General features: G+C 38.2%; 1 long non-coding RNA gene across 1 annotated transcript; it reads right to left on the minus strand.

Moving 5' to 3' along the window:
* Positions 1-5981: 5981 nt before the first annotated feature.
* On the minus strand, positions 5982-7936 carry LOC141591203 (uncharacterized). The gene is made up of 3 exons (XR_012520729.1): positions 7838-7936; positions 7014-7077; positions 5982-6163 (listed from the first exon to the last, which is right to left on the minus strand). It is a non-coding gene; the product is annotated as an uncharacterized LOC141591203 (long non-coding RNA).
* Positions 7937-16531: the final 8595 nt, after the last annotated feature.

Below are 16531 nucleotides of genomic sequence, written 5' to 3' on the forward strand. Positions count from 1 at the left end.
ATAGCCACCATTCTTGCCCGTCGCCTTTTTCCCGTTTGGCCTCGTGACTTGCATTACCTCGCGGGAGAGAGGCTACTGAGTCTGGATGCCATGCTTGCTCAGCATTGGCTGACCCCAGACTACCAGACATGGAAGATTGACGGCTCCCTGTCTGTTAACTTACCTTGTGACACTCTCCCCCGCCTTGAGCCCTTGCCCACTGTTGCTAGGGGCGCCCGTCTGCCACCGCTGCCTGACCTTCACCTTCCACTCCGACCTACTCCTGCTGCACCCGCCGCCAAGAAGCGGCGCCTTGAGACTGGAGAGGGGTCCACACCTTCAGGGAGTACCCAGTCTTCCACGGCTACTCCCATCCCAACCCCTACTCTCACTACTACTACCACTCCTACTCCTACTCCCACTCCCACTGACCAGACACAGGCTGAGCCAGTCCTACCGGCTACTTTCGTACCACCTCCTCCCTTTGTGGCGCCCGCGGTCATGGACCAAGGGTGCGCCGTTTACGGTTTGTTGCTTGAGATTGCAGAGCGTCAGGCTCGTATGGAGAGGGACACAGCTCTTGCTTTACACCCTCTGTATGAGTACCACTTGCGGCGACACCGTCCGATCCCAGAGGGTTGGCCACACCCTTCCTTCTACCGGTACCCACCTGAGGGGTACCCGGAGTCTGCTGACGAGAAGGAGGATGAGGACCCAGAGGTGGTAGTGGAGAGAGCTCGCGCTGAGGAGCAGAGGAGGAGAGAGATCCTGAGTTCAGGGTGGAGGAGATCCGTGACAGCAGCGACGACGACGACGGCGAGTAGCTACTGGTCTACTCACTTCCCCAGTTTTCTGGCTGGTTTGGGGAAGTTCGTATTTTGTATGTATCTCTTACCCTTTTATTTTGTCTCCTTTTATTTATTGTTTTTATTTTCTTATTGGTTGTATATTCCCGTTTCCCCTGTATTTTTCTGCTGGTGTATGCTGGAGGACAACGAGGGCGTTGTCCGTTTTGGTTTGGGGAGGGTATTGCATCCTTTTGAGTCTGCATTTGCATTTGTTTTGCATTCACGTTTATATTTTTCAGCTTGCATTGTTGTTTATTTCATTAAAAATCAAAAATTCAAAAAAATTAGAAAAATTTCAAAAATCAAAAAATTCACGTTTATTTTTGCATATAGGTTGAGTCGGAACGGTAGATTTCCGTGGTGACAATGCACTATAACTTGTCATTTTACTTGAGCCTTGCACTTTATTGATAGTTATTAGCTTTGTCATACGCATGGTCTACGAGTTTCTGTTCAAATATAGCTGACTGTTTAGACTTGACCTGATAAATTGGCAAACTACTTGATAAATTCTGAGTTTTAGAGCCTTAACTGGTGACATTCATGACCAGTTCATTAGGAATTGAGAGTAGTACTACTTGCATAGCATGTTCATCATTTTTGCACATTCATGACATTCAATTTCTTGTCAAATGCACATATTCGGGTTTGTGGTTGGTGTCACATGCAGGGAGGTGCTTGAAAATTTCCCTTTCCTTATATTTTTTCACCCATTTAGCTCCACATAAGCCAAACTAGCCTTTTGACCCATTAGCTACATCCCAAACTAAGCCTGCCTAGTCAAGCTAGTTAGTATGTCTTTTGTGGTATGAGTTTTCTGTCTGCAGTTTGGCCCGTATCTCTTTTGTATGGAGTTGGTGTAAATAGAGGAAGGAGGAAAAAGAAAAGAAAAAAAGAGAATTGAAAAAGAAAAAAAAAAAACATGAAAGGAAGAAAGAAAAAAAAAACAAAAACAAAATGAAAAAAAAATGAAAAATGAAAGAGCTGGAAACGTGAGAAAAGAACAAAAAAAAAGAGAGAAAGTTTGAAAAAAAAGAAGTTTGTTTTATTTCAGTTAGTTCATTCAGACGGTATTAAAAAAGGGAAGTTTGTGACCGCCTGACTCCTCCATTCTTATTCCATATTTTTTGAGGAGATTGTGTTTGAGTTTAGTGAGTTTTGTGCCAAATGAAGGGCACTTGTACTTAGTTTTTCAGTCAGTTGAGATTCGGATGGTTTCATTATGGTCTTGTTAGGAACTAGCTTGACGCTTTTACCTCCAAATTTCCATAACATGTTTTGCCTTTCTCACTTGAACCTCACTATTCCCATATTATTTGTAAGCCCTCGGCTGTGACGGACATTATTGGTTGGAGTGTGTGCATTAGTACTTGAATTGTCTTTCATTTTTGTTGCATGCATGCTATGTAGGTCGCAGTTAGGTGAGTGACTGTCTTTTCTTCTCTCTTTTACATATAACATTCACCCTTTGCTTCATGAGAGAAGAGTGACCACGAGAGAGTCCGATTTTGTTGGTCTTGCAAGGTCGATAGGTTGGCTATATTTCTCAACGACTTTATAATTCGTTTGCGTATTGACTGCTTAGCTATAACTGTTAGTTTTTGTTGCATTAAATTGGTTCAAGTAGACAAGTTAAGCTAGCTCTGAGTTATCATTTCCGTTCCATTAGTTGCATTTTAGTTTACTCAAGGACGAGTAAAGGTTCGGTTTGGGGAGATTTGATACGTGCATAATATATAGCCTTTTTAGCCTATTTCAGCACGTATTTCTATGCATTTTTATACTGTTTTAATGGTATTTTGCCCCGAATTGGCTACTTTGGTTCGTTTTGTCCATTTTGTAGAAATGAACGCGAAAGTAGTGGAATCGTACTCTTTTTCGTCCTTTTTGCATGCATTTAGAGGAGACGGAATTTTCCAGAGTGAGATATTGCGTTTCGAAGCGTCATGGCACGGATTACGAGGCATTCGGGCGTGGACTTGAGCTGATTTGAAGACTAAGGACTCGATCGAGCACTTTTACCACTCGATCGAGTGGTTTTTACGTCCCAGGATGGTCGATCGAGTAGTTATCTACTCGATCCTTATGTTGCTGAAAGATAGGTTACTCGATCGAGTAACTATCTACTCGATCGAGTAGAAGTTGCTGAGGTTTTGCTCGATCGAGTGGTTTTATTCCACTCGATCGAGTGGTTTTATTTTATGGGCTTTAATTAGCCCGTGTTATTGTTTATTTCACAAACCTTATTTACTTTTCCTATTTAAACCTATGTTAACTAGGTTATTAGGATTTTTGATCTATCTTTCATTTACTTTAAGCAGTTTTACACATCAAACTTTGTTACGTTGCTTTTCCCTTCACTGTAACCTTGCTCTTTGGATTTACTTTGCTCGGATTTTGTGTTCTTTACGCCGGAATTCGCTTGATTGTAATTCCTTTCTCTTCCTTTAATAATAATTAATCATTGTTTGCTTTAATTTCTTGTTTACTCCATTTATTTCCCTTGCCCTAATTTCTCTTTTATGCAATTTACTTGTTATTTCATAATGTTTACTGCTGGGAATTTATCTGCTGTTAGTTTATTTAGCGATATGAGTAGCTAAACCCCTTTCATGTTGGGATTAGGGGATCTGCGGTAGTATTGTGACGATGTAGTAAATGAATTAGATGAATTAATTATGAGACTCTGTCACCATAGCAATTTAATTGTATTTATCGACTTAGTTGAGTGCACGCTTCTGAGTTACTTCTTTAATCTGGCTAAAATTAATCCTAGATCAAAAGATTAGACTAAATAGGCCTGCTATGAACAGTAGACTACCCTGACGAGAATGAAAGTTAAGTTAGTGGTATTTTAGGATAGAAAGTGGACCGAAAGGACCTTTCAACATCCGTCTTACATTAATTCGTCTGAGTCATTTACAGTTGAGTCACTGGACTACCGTAGTGAACCGAAATCCTGACATGTCCCTCTCTATCTGATAGTTTAAACTTATTTCTTGCCTTTACTGCTCTTGCTCTTTATTTCTCTTCCCTTCAACCTTCGTAGTTTAGAAAACAATTCAAACACCCCCCCCCCCCATTTGTGACCAAATAGACGGACTTCTACAGATATCTTGCCTCCCTGTGGAGATCGACCTGACTTCCCTAGCTATATAGTTAGTTTAGTTAGTTTATTTTTGACAGGTACACGACAGACGTGTCAGGGAGCCTTCGGGGCTTTGGTGGGAGCTTGGAGGGCGATTAGGGAAAGGAAGATTCGGGCTAACCTTAGCCTGATTCGAGCTTTCCTTGATCAGTACTGGTACACGACCTCGACTTTCCATATGCCTTTTGGAGAGGTCGGTGTAATACTACGGTTTTATGTGTCTTAGGGTACTCTATCGAGTGGGGCTTACTCTGTCGAGTAAGTATGTTTTTACGCAAAACAGTAGTCTGCCTGATGGGTACTCGATCGAGTAAGCTTGGTACTCGATCGAGTAAGGGTCACTCGATCGAGTAAGTGACTTACTCGATCGAGTAAGTGAGTTGACGAGTGATTTTTGCCGGGTTTTTTAATAATGCGGATTGATATTTAAGACTTCCGTCACTTTTCTTAAAACACTTTTACAACCTAAAAACCTTCAAGAGAAGATTAAGAAGTTACGTTGTATCATTCTCGCCGCATTATTAACAAATCCCGAAGCTAGGAGTGTCGGATTTCATTATTCTTTACGCCTTTGTGATCCTTGTATCGAGGGTAAGCTTTACATATAAATTTTATAATGTTTTGTAAAAGTTGGTTATACCCTAATTAGGTGGTTTGGGGGTTTTGGTGGTTTATGTGAATGTGGTTGTGATTATATGTATGTATGTATAGGAGGAGGATTCGTTGAGGAGAGATTCTGACTTAGCTGCTTGATCGTCTGTCGGTGTTTGCATTTCCAAGTAGGGTTTCCATACTCAGTATTAGTTACATAGTGTGTGGTGATTGTTGTTGTGATTATAGGTTAATTATGTTGTTGGTTGATCTTGACGGTTGTTGATTTCATATTGTTGATTGGTTTGTATCTGTCTGTGTTCTTCGGGCGCGTCCGTGGCTGAGTGGAGTCACTTGCGGGAGTGGCTTCACGCCCTTGATTCGCCTTCTGTGGAACCCGCCACAGAAGGGATATGCACATTAATGAACTTGGGTTTATCGCTCAATGGAGATGAGCGGGGATTTGGTGGGTACGGCTGCGGTCCCCTATTGGCGGCGTGGAGTACTTGTTGCGATGGGTACTCTGGCAGGATTACACACTTTAGTGTGTAGTCAGTTATGTGGAGATTGGAGATGGCGACTGGGGATTTGTTGAGCTGTTTGGGCTGTTTGTGTTCTTGTTTCATTGTGACGTTGTGATACCGTCGTCAGGTACCAAAAATAAAATACCTAGTTACAATAACAGAAGCTAGCAGTAAGTAGGGTCGATCTCCACAGGGAGGTGGTCACTATCTACTTGTCAACTCGGTCTGTCTACGGTCACTAATGGGGTTTTGAATTGTTTTAACTAAACTAAAAAGATTAAGCAAGAGAAAAGGGGATAAGAGAAATTAACAAGGAAGAGAGAGGGAACTAGGATTTCGAGTCATCAATGAACGTCAATTAATTGCAGTTAAGGTCACAGATTAGTCGATGTGTCGGTCTAAGGGGCAATGAATATCTCCTTCCGGTCTCAATTCGCCCTAAAATGCTATTAGCTTAACTTCCGCCCTCACTAAAGCATCCTATTGTTCACTGCGGGTCTCACCCCTTCCAATCTTCCGGTCTAGGTCAAGGCTTACCAAGGTTAAAAAAGCTAATTAAAGCAGTGATTAACAACATAGACAAAAACGACAACGACAATCTATAAACCTAATTAGCAATTAATATCGGTTCATCGAATCCCCTAATCCTAGCAGGGAGAAATTAGCTAGACATGATGTAACACCCCCAATTCCTTCCGTCTTTTCTTTTCTTAATTTCCTTGTTTAATGATTAACAATTAACGAACAAAATCGAGAGTGTTACGTGCACGAGATGAATCGTGCTAGTGATTACAGCTCAAAGTTTGTACACTAAAGGTAAAATTATAACTAGAATTAACCAAAATAATTTAAGAAGATAATTACATATTTTCGTACTTAGAAACTCGAAATTACATTATTTAAGCAATAAAAGTCCATTTAAAAACTCGCGGAAGCGTAAAATATAACAAAGTTTAGTGACATGACCAAAATTGTAGCAAACTAATAGTCGCAGAAACGTCACTCTCCATCCCGTTCAGCCAAGCCATTATCCAAGCAAAAGAATGATTGAACCTGTACACCAAAATTTAACACTGCTCCCCAGTATGGCGGGAAATACCATATGGTTCATAACAGACCCACCAAATTTATAAATAGTTGGGTGGACACACAAAAACCGGAAAATATCAACCAACCGTGGTTGAGTAAGGAAAACCAAGTCTCGTTACAAATATTTAGTATATAAAGCAAACTAGTATACTTGTAACTAAAATGTTCAATACCAACAACTTGAAATTTTAAACCACTTTACCTTTTCTAAATTAATTTTTAAAAAAAAAATATTCCACCAATCCTTTAATCCTTTATCATGAAATCCGGGTAGAGGAAAATAGAAGGTTTAGTCAACCAAGTTTCGAACCAAGGATGACCTCCCCAACTATGTAATTACCTGGCCAAAAGTCCCGAGCGTGCACGCCCCTCAAAGAGCTTACCTCAAAGAGGAGGATCAGAAGGCGGGGTCTCGATCAACTAACCCCCAATGGACACCTGTATAGGAGTTCCTGTCCATGAAAACATCCTACCCCTCTACCTCATGAAATCCATCAAAAGAATAAAATTTGATTCCAAACTTAAACCATTTCACATATCCATTAAATCCAAAGTTATCCAAAAATATAAATAAACAATAATTTTTCAAAACCATTCTCAAAAACATTTTTTTTTTACCAAACCCTTTAAATTATCAAAAGATAACTCAATTAGTAAAAAGACCCGCTTCACCAACCACTTTAAAATATCAAAAGACTGCTCCATTTGTAAATGACCTGGCTCAAACCATTTAAACATCCTTCTTTGTCAAATATTATACCAATACATATATATGAAAAATAATTTCTTAAGCCTTTTTCTATAGTTTTATAAAATGACAAGCATTTTCCTTACCTTGTCGGAAATGAGCACTCCACAAAAGTGACCACTAGAACTCCTCGGCTACAAACTCAAGAGTCTACACAATATTTATATACATCCATATCAATACACATAGGTTAAACAATCCAACCTATATACAAACTAATGACTTCTAAACCAATTATGAATCCTACCTCCCTTTTTATAAGAAGGTTTGCATACATTCTTTAAGAAATAAATTAACCAAAGATTTAGCTTTAAGGTCCCATGTTTATATTATAGTCATATCAAGATTACCCACTTTAATTTTCATACAAAATAACAAGGTATAATTAGGTAAATCAAAGACTAATGATAAGATTGCTAACTACTTTCAGCAGAATTTATAATTCTGTCCAGCTCTACTAAAACAGACCCCCAGGCCAAACCGTACATTGAAAATTTTCGAATTTTTTTATACAAATTCTACACTTCAATATCTAAAATTTTATATCTAATAGTCATCCCCCAATTCTGCACCGATTATTAATTAAAAATCCTGCAAAGTTACAGCAATTACACCGACACCAAAAATTCAATCAAGCATGCTTTTAGTTCATACACTAAATCCTAATTTCGACCTAATCAATCACTAAACAAAATTAACAATCATAGACCAGAAAATATAACACTAATTCATATTTATTATGGATTAGTTAACATCATTAACAAAATCGTCTCAAAAGCCATTTGATTGCAAAGTTTATATAAATCATAACAACAATCAAAAATCAATGAAATTTCATGCTTTTGGTGACAAATACTACTCTAACTAACTACAATTAACATAAATAAGTGATAAATTATGATTAACTTACCGATTTAGAGGAGATTTGTGTGCAAAAATTGACAAGAAACGAATTACTTGGGCTGTTTTCCTCTTCTTTTTCCCCCTTTTCTCCTTCTAATTTTCTTAGGGTTTGTGTGTTTTGGTGAGTATGAATGTTGGCTTTCATCGATAGAAAAGTCTAGGCAAAAAACACGTTATGTGTCGACTCATCTCTTTTTTTTTGTTATTAATACGGTTCCAATTAATACAATACGGGTTTACTTTTTGATCCGAGTTAATAATTTACGTCTCTTATATTAATAAGTCAGTTTCATCAAATATACTAAAATTATCTCATTATTATTATCTATAATCGTAACTTAGACCATTAAATTATCCTTTCATTTACTAATTATTATATTATTCATTACCAAATTATTCGGGTGTTATAATCTTACCCCCTTAAAATAAACTTCGTCCCCGAACACTACAAGAAAAACGCGGGTTACTGACGGCCCTACCGACGGAAAAAAGAGGCCGTCGAAAAACACGGGTTATTGCGACGATGTGTGACGGAAATTCCGTTAGTAACTTTTCCCGACGGATATCCCGTCGAGATCTATTGGCGCGTTGACCAAGTCAAAGGCGCCAAAAAGCCGTGACGGAAATTCCGTCGGAATACCTTAATCCCGACGAATATCCGTCGAAGGGCTTCACACGTTAAATTGGAGTACAATTTGGAATCATTTTAGCCCACTCGACGGAATATCCGCTCGCTTTTACAAAATCTCGACGGAATTTCCGTCAGTGGGCCGAGATATTTGAATGCTGTGTTGATGACAGGCTGTCACAATTATTGGCACCACTGACGGAAATTCCGTCAGGATTTTGTAAAAACTGACGGAATATCCGTCAGTGGGGCCAATAATTGTGACGTGTAAAGTTGCTGCATTATTGTCCTGATAAATGTGCCAGTGACGGATATTCCGTCAGTGTTTTTGCTATACCGACGGATATTCCGTCAGTTTTTTTAATATACGACGGAAAATCCGTCGGTGGTCCTTTTATCTCAACCACGGGAGCATCCCGTATCACTTTACCAATTTTTTCCCCCAAATTAAAAATCGCCAAACCCTCCTCCACCACCTTAAAACCCGACACCACCACCACCCTCCTCCACTTCCGGCGCCGCCACCACCACCAACAACACCACCACGCCGTCGCCATCACTATAAGGTAATTTTATTTGTTTTTCTTCTTTTCTCCTTTCTCTTTTTCCTTATTCTTTAATTGTTTTTAATTATTTTTTTCTCCATAGCCTCCCACCGCCACTACTGCCGCCCTTGCCGCCAGCCCCTGCCGCCACTTCCCTCTTTCTCATCCTTCTTTTTCATTTTTTTTCTTTGTTGAACTAATTAGGTATTTTCTCTTTTAATTTTTTTTTGTTTAATTATCTTAATTGAATTAGAATATTAGTTATTGTTTTAATTACTGTTGAATTATTGTTGATGTTGATGCATGTTGACTTAGGATAGAAGCCAATTTTGTTTAATGTATGTTGTGACGGTTTTATTGTATGCATCTAATTTTTTTGTTAATTAGATTATTGTTAAATTTTGTTAAATGTTAATGTTTTTAAAATGATAATTAGACTAGATATGTAAATTAAAAAATTATTGATGTTAGTTTTTAAAATGATAATTAGACTAGATATGTGAAATGAAAAGTAAATCATGTTAGTTTATGTTAATTGAAAAAATAGTCATTGTTGTATGTTTTGTTTTTAATATTGTTAAAATTATTGTTCATATTGACCTAGTACCCGTTCAAAAATTACTCACTAGGAGTAATTTTTGAATAGTCCCCGTTTTGGGACTGTCTTTGTACGTTTTAAGTCACTTAGGTAGTAAACATGTGCTTGTGATTTTTTAATGAGAAAAGAGTTTGGTGACAATTCCTTTAATGTTCTCTAAATGCATATGTAGAGTAATTATTTATTCTATATTGTGTATTTGGAGAACGGATGGGAATTGCTGCCGAATTTTTTTTTCTCATTAATAAATCACAAGTACATGTTTGCTAGTGACTTAAAACGTACATTGATGGGTTTAGGTTGGAGTGATAAGGACCCAATTCAAAGAAATACAATATTTATATTGGTTAAAATGTTAAATTATTGTTTATTATGCTTGATTTTGATTGTTGTTAGGTTATTATGTTTTTTAATGACATATATAAATGTGTAGATATATAATAACATGAAAAGATTAGAACGGCAGTGGATGTATGAAAGATTAGACGAAAAAAAGAAACCCAAGAAAGCATATGCAGAGGGGGTGAAAGAGTTTATTAAATTCGCGGAAGGAAGTAGTGAGTACAAGAATTTAGGTGAAATGAGGTGTCCGTGTAAGAAATGCAAAAACCTAGGTTTTAAAAGGAAAGCAGATGTTCAAATTCATCTTTGGTCGTATGGTTTCGCCGATAATTATTATGTATGGACGTATCACGGTGAGAAACTACCTAGTACAAATGCTAGTGAGAATCCTTACCGTGAGTTCGTGGAAAATGCATTGCGTGATACTGTTGACCAAATTTTGGAGGATCGACTTAATCCTGATGACCTTGACGACGAAGAAGTGCGTTATGAAACCCCGAACCCCCAAGTTTCTTCGTTCTTTAAAATGTTAGAGCAAGCTGAACAACCGGTGTTTGAGGGAAGTGATATGAGTTTGTTGCAAGCAGCTGCTAGGTTGTTATCACTCAAATGTGAGAACAACATATCTCTTAGATGCGCTAATGGTTTTGTGTCGTTCGTTGGTGACATAATTCCAAAGCAAAATCAAATGGCGCGCAATTTTAATGAGATTAAAAAAGTTCTGAAGGGACTCCAACTTCCCCATGAAAAGATTGATGCATGTATCAATGGATGCATGCTTTTCTGGGAGGAAAATTCTAATCTTGAAGAATGTACAAAGTGTCGTGCATCTCGGTATAAAGGTAAAAAGAATTCAAGTGGGAGGCGAATTCCATGTAAACCAATAACTTATTTTCCGCTTGCGCCAAGGTTACAACGACTATATGCAACCAAGCACATAGCAGGTGAGATGAGTTGGCACTACAAAAACTCTCGATTAAGAGAAAGGGGGACAATGGCACATCCAAGTGATGGAGAAGCGTGGAAGCATTTCGATAGAGAGCATCCAGATTTTGCAAGTGAACCCCGGAATGTTAGGCTAGGTTTGTGTACGGATGGATTTCAACCTTTTGGGCAGTTTGGGACGAAATACTCTTGTTGGCCCGTGATTGTGACTCCGTACAACTTACCTCCTTGGTTATGCATGAAGAGACAATTTATGTTCTTATCTGTACTAGTTCCCGGTCCTAAGAACCCGAAGTCAAATTTAGATGTTTTTCTCCAACCGTTGATCAAAGAGTTGAAACAACTTTGGGAAACCGGCGTGGATACCTATGATGTCTCTAAGAAACAAAATTTTCAATTAAAGGCTGCATTAATGTGGACGATCAACGATTTCCCGGCATATGGCATGCTTTCTGGTTGGTCCACAAGTGGATATCGTGCCTGTCCTTATTGTCCTGAAAATGATCATAGATCTTTTTGGCTTAAAAATAGCAAAAAGGTTTGTTGGTTTGATTGTCACCGTGAGTTCTTAACACCTGATCATCCTTTCCGCGACAATTGTAAGCATTTTCTTAAAAACAGAAAAACTGAGAATCGCATAGCCGCATCGAAACTAACGGGTGATGAAGTGTGGGAATCCGTAAAAGACTTGCCTAAAATAGTTGATGCTTCTGATAAAGAATTGAAAAGATTGAAAGATCAGAATGAAGGTTGGTGGAAACAAAGCATATTCTGGGAACTTCCCTACTAGAAAACGTTGCTGATTCGACACAACTTGGATGTTATGCACATTGAGAAAATTTTTTTTGAACAACTTATCAACACCATCATGGATGTACCAGGTAAAACTAAATTTGACACTAAGGGTAAAGAAGACTTTAATGAACTTTGCTATAAACGGCCCACATCATCTAGGTTTGTTTTATCAACCGCAGAGAAAAAGGCTCTATGTGACTGGGTTGCTAACTTAAAATTCCCGGATGGTTATGCTTCAGATTTGAGTCGGTGTGTTGACCATAAAAAGATGGTGTTACATTCCATGAAAAGTCATGATTGTCATGTCTTTATGGAACGACTACTCCCCGTTGCCTTGAAAGAGTTACTCCCGACAGGTCCTTGGAATGCAATAACTGAGATAAGCCAATTTTTTAGAGACCTGTGTACTTCTACGATTAGAGTTGATTCTATGGAACGTCTAGAGTCAAACATTGCGGAGATAATATGCAAGTTAGAGAAGATATTTCCCCCGTCTTTTTTCAATTCCATGGAGCATTTGCCTCTTCACCTACCTTATGAAGCGAAAGTTGGAGGACCTGTTCAATATCGATGGATGTATCCATTTGAGAGATTTCTTAATCATATAAAAAAAAGATTGGCAACAAAGCTCGGGTGGAGGGTTCAATATGCAACGCTTTTTTGTTAGAGGAAATTTCAAATTTCTTTCTTTTTTATTTCGAAGATCACATTGACACAAAAGCAAAAGACTTAGATGTTGGTGTAAATTCCGATGACCAGTTGAAATCTAAGTTACCTGAGTTATTCAATGATGACATGGGAACTACAACCGGAAAATGTATACAGAGGTACTTAACTGAGAAAGAGTATGAAGAAGCTCATTTTTATGTGCTAAGGAACTGTGGAGATTTTTTAGATACTTATGAAAAGTAAGTTAATACTTCATCATTACTCAATTGTTTTTTAATTATCAAATTAGATCGAATTTATAGGAAATTAATACATAACTAAAACATGCTTTCCCTACTTATAGGGAATTTGAGGCACATATCAAACTCAATTTTCCTGATGTCACATCCTCTGATGATGTTTGGGCATCACATGAGAAAAGTTTTCCGAAATGGTTCCGAAATCAAGTAAGTGATGATACATTTTCTTTGAAATTGAACTATACATTTAGATTTCTTATTAGATATTGAAAAAAATATAACAACTTAATTAACATTTTTTTATTCATAGGTTCATAGATTGAAGGATCGTCTAATAATAGCTTTAGCATTGGGTCCTAGTTACATGGTGAAGTCTTGGAGACGGTATTCCATCAACGGCTATAAGTTTCGAGCTTATAAGGAGGGAGTTGATGTTTCGAAGTCTACGTTAAGCAATGGGGTTTCTGTGAATTCAACTGAAGGGTTGGACTACTATGGAACCCTAAATGAAGTAATTGAGCTTTCTTATTATGCCGAGCAAAGGGTTTATAGGGTTATATTGTTTAAATGTGATTGGCTTGATAATTCCCCACAAGGACTTAGTATCCATAAGGTTTATGGACTTGTAGATGTAAACGAGAAAAAGAAACTTTGTGGACATAACCCATTTGTGGCAGCTTTTCAAGTCGATCAAGTTTGTTATGCTCCTTATCCAACCATTAAGAAAGGTAATCAAGGTATTCAGTGGTCCGCGGTTTTTAAAACCAAGGCAAGATCACAAGTTGATGCTCCTATTGAAGAAAGTGTCTTTCAAGAAGATGTGGTTGTGAATGATCACTCAATTTCACCGATTTTGTTGGAAGATATAGAGGATGAAGATGTATACGAAGTGACAGTGGAAAGAGGCCAAGGGGAATATGACAGAGACGTCGAAGAAGAAGGGGATGAAGATGAAGTTGAAGAACTTATTAGATACGAAAATGAGGAATCAGAGGAAGAAGTAGGAGTGCTTTTTTCAGAAGATGAACCTGTTTTGATTTGTAGTGATAGTGATAGTGAGGAGGACTAGTTGTAATTGTACAATTATTAAACATTCAATAAAATTTGCCCACCGTTTTTTATTACTTGTCGTTCTAGGCTATTTGGTTTTTTGTTTTATACATGTCGTTTTAGCTTAACATCAATAGTGTGTTTCAATTTCCAAGGTTTGGTTATAAGAAACCTCTCAATTCACCCAATAAAATGCATTAAGGAAGAGGCAAGTGGTAATTAGTTCACAGTTTTCCATAGTGTTTTTTTCAATTGTTTATATATACCCTGAAGAAATGGTTGTTTTGAACTAACGATTTGTTTTTGAACTAACAATTTGAATTGTTTACATGCAGTGATTATGCCGAACATTTTTCGCCGTATGATTGGGAGCAATAGTAAGGCAAATGCATCTCAACAGAATCGGGAGGACGACAAGGTTGAGAATGAGGAAGATCCTGAACCTCCATCACACAGACAGGAGAACATGCAGGTGACTCTCTCAGCGGCCCGTGCTCGGCCAGATCATTTTTGGTAAGTTTATGTTAATTTTTTAATTTTTAAAAAACTTAACATTTACAGTTTTAATTTCAAATATTTATGTGTTTTTCAGGTGGGATGACGAACCAATCAAGAAATATGTTACTTGGTCGTTCATCTGTAACACAGGAGATGAGTACTTCACTAGGTGGGGTGAAGCGAGTAACGCACAACGTCAGAAGATGTGGAATTACTTTGCGGTAATTATGTTTTTCAATAATAATTTTCTTAAGTTTATAATAATTTTCTTAAGTTTATAAGAATTTTCCAAAGTTTTATATAACTAATTTCACACTTGTTTTTGAAACAGACTCATGTAAGATCCATCGATCCTGGGTATGATCCTATTCCTGAGTGGCAGGCGAGGGTAACGAGGCGGATTACCACTCTTATTAATGGACTAAAATATAACAAGAAACCGCCAAAGTGGGTGCCTGCTAGTTGGTTGGAGAACCTTAGGAATAGGCCAAATGATCCTACTTTTGCCAAACATTCGAAAATCAACACGGCAAATAGGAAGTCGGGTGGGAAAGATGGGAAAGCATTGGGCACCCACACTCTTGGTCGGAAGAGTTGCTCCGATGCTTTCAAGGAATTGGTAAGTATTGTTTATATTGCTTTTCAAAAGTGGTTAATATATATGATTGACAAATATAAACTTGATTTTACTTGTTTCCATAATAATTTCAGGGTCAAGAGGCCACCCCCCACAAGATGTTCATGAAGACGAAGAAAAATAAGAAGGGCGAGTGGGTTAACCCTCGAGCTGCTGATATTGAGGTAAATTCTTGTATTTAATTTAATATTTATTTTTATTACAAAGAACGATAATCTCTTTCTTATAAAGATAGGTATATATATATCATTTCTGACGATTTTCTATTTTTTCAGCGTGATTTCCAAGCGGAGATGAGTCAGCCATTGCCACCTGGACAGTCTCCCGACGAGATTCAGGCCTACTACAAGGCTGTAGGAGGCTTTGACGAGAAGAACCGGATGTTTGGGACCGGAGATACAGGGGCCCAAATATGGTATGATCTTCCTCCTAACAAAGCTGGCCGACGGTCTTTCTCTTATGCTCCTAGCATGATTTCACAGCTTTCCACCCAAATGAATGATGAGCGAGCCGCTCGAGTTGCTCTTGAAAGACAGGTTCGTGAACAGGCTGAAGAAATGGCGGCAATGAGAAAGGCTTGGGCTGATATGCAAGCATCTCAACCCCCAAACACGTGTTCACAATTTACTCCACATAGACGGGATGACTTTGGGGGTGGTGATGACGGGTTTGGAGGTACTGGTGGTAGTTTTATTGAGCCTATAATAACTTAGAGCCTTTAAGTTAGAGCCTTTAGGTTAGAGCCTTTAGGTTAGAACTTTAGTTTAGTTAGTATTGTCGTCTAGTAGGGAGTATGAAAGACATGGTAAGACAATTCTCTTTCGTGTTTAATTTGTAAGACAATGTACAAATTTGACTATGTTTTTATGTAAAACAATTTGCGTCCCCTTCTCTTTTGTTGTCTATTGATTCCCGCATTAGCGGTCGACGTGAAAATGGATTCCCGCTTGGCGTTCGACGATTGGATGTGTTTTGCAGGTTTTGTTTATATTGGAAACGATGCAAATAGGCATCGTGGCTGGGCAGCAGGCTGTATTTGAAACGATGCAAAAAACGCATCGTGGCTGGGCAGCAAGCTGCTGTATCCTTTCCTGTTTTTTAATAAATCTGACGGAAATTCCGTCATTAATTTCGAAAAACTGACGGAATTTCCGTCACTGTTTTTCCCCATCATTTTCCTGCACTGTAAACGTGCCACGTGTCTAGCCAGCCACGGAATTTCCGTCGCAAAAGATAATCCTGACGGAAATTCCGTCACTACTCCCCTTTTAATGTGATTTCAGAAAATTACGTGGAATGCCACGTGTCAGACAACACTGACGGATTTTCCGTCAGTAATGAAAAGAACTGACGGATTTTCCGTCACTGTTGACCTAAAAATAAAGACGGATTTTCCGTCAAAGATCCGTCAGTATTTGGGAAGCTTTACTACAAAACTCGTTATGGACATCAGTCGATGGACATCGGATTATCTGAAAAACTGATGTACATAACATGCACATCGATTGTTTGCAAAAAACTGATGTGCATATAATTATATGTACATCGGTTGCGTTAAAAAACACATGTCCATTATTTATGATTTTAAAGGACATGTGATATTTAATAAAACCCATGTCTATATAAAAGTCATGGACATTGGACATTTCATTTAACCGATGTGCATCTAAAGTGAAAATTATAGGCGGCAAAAATATTTGCCTCACCGCCATCACTTATAATTTTGACTATATACATTCTTCCCCAAATCCTCTC

Source organism: Silene latifolia, chromosome 7, assembly GCF_048544455.1.
Source record: "Silene latifolia isolate original U9 population chromosome 7, ASM4854445v1, whole genome shotgun sequence".
NCBI classification, from domain to species: domain Eukaryota; kingdom Viridiplantae; phylum Streptophyta; class Magnoliopsida; order Caryophyllales; family Caryophyllaceae; genus Silene; species Silene latifolia.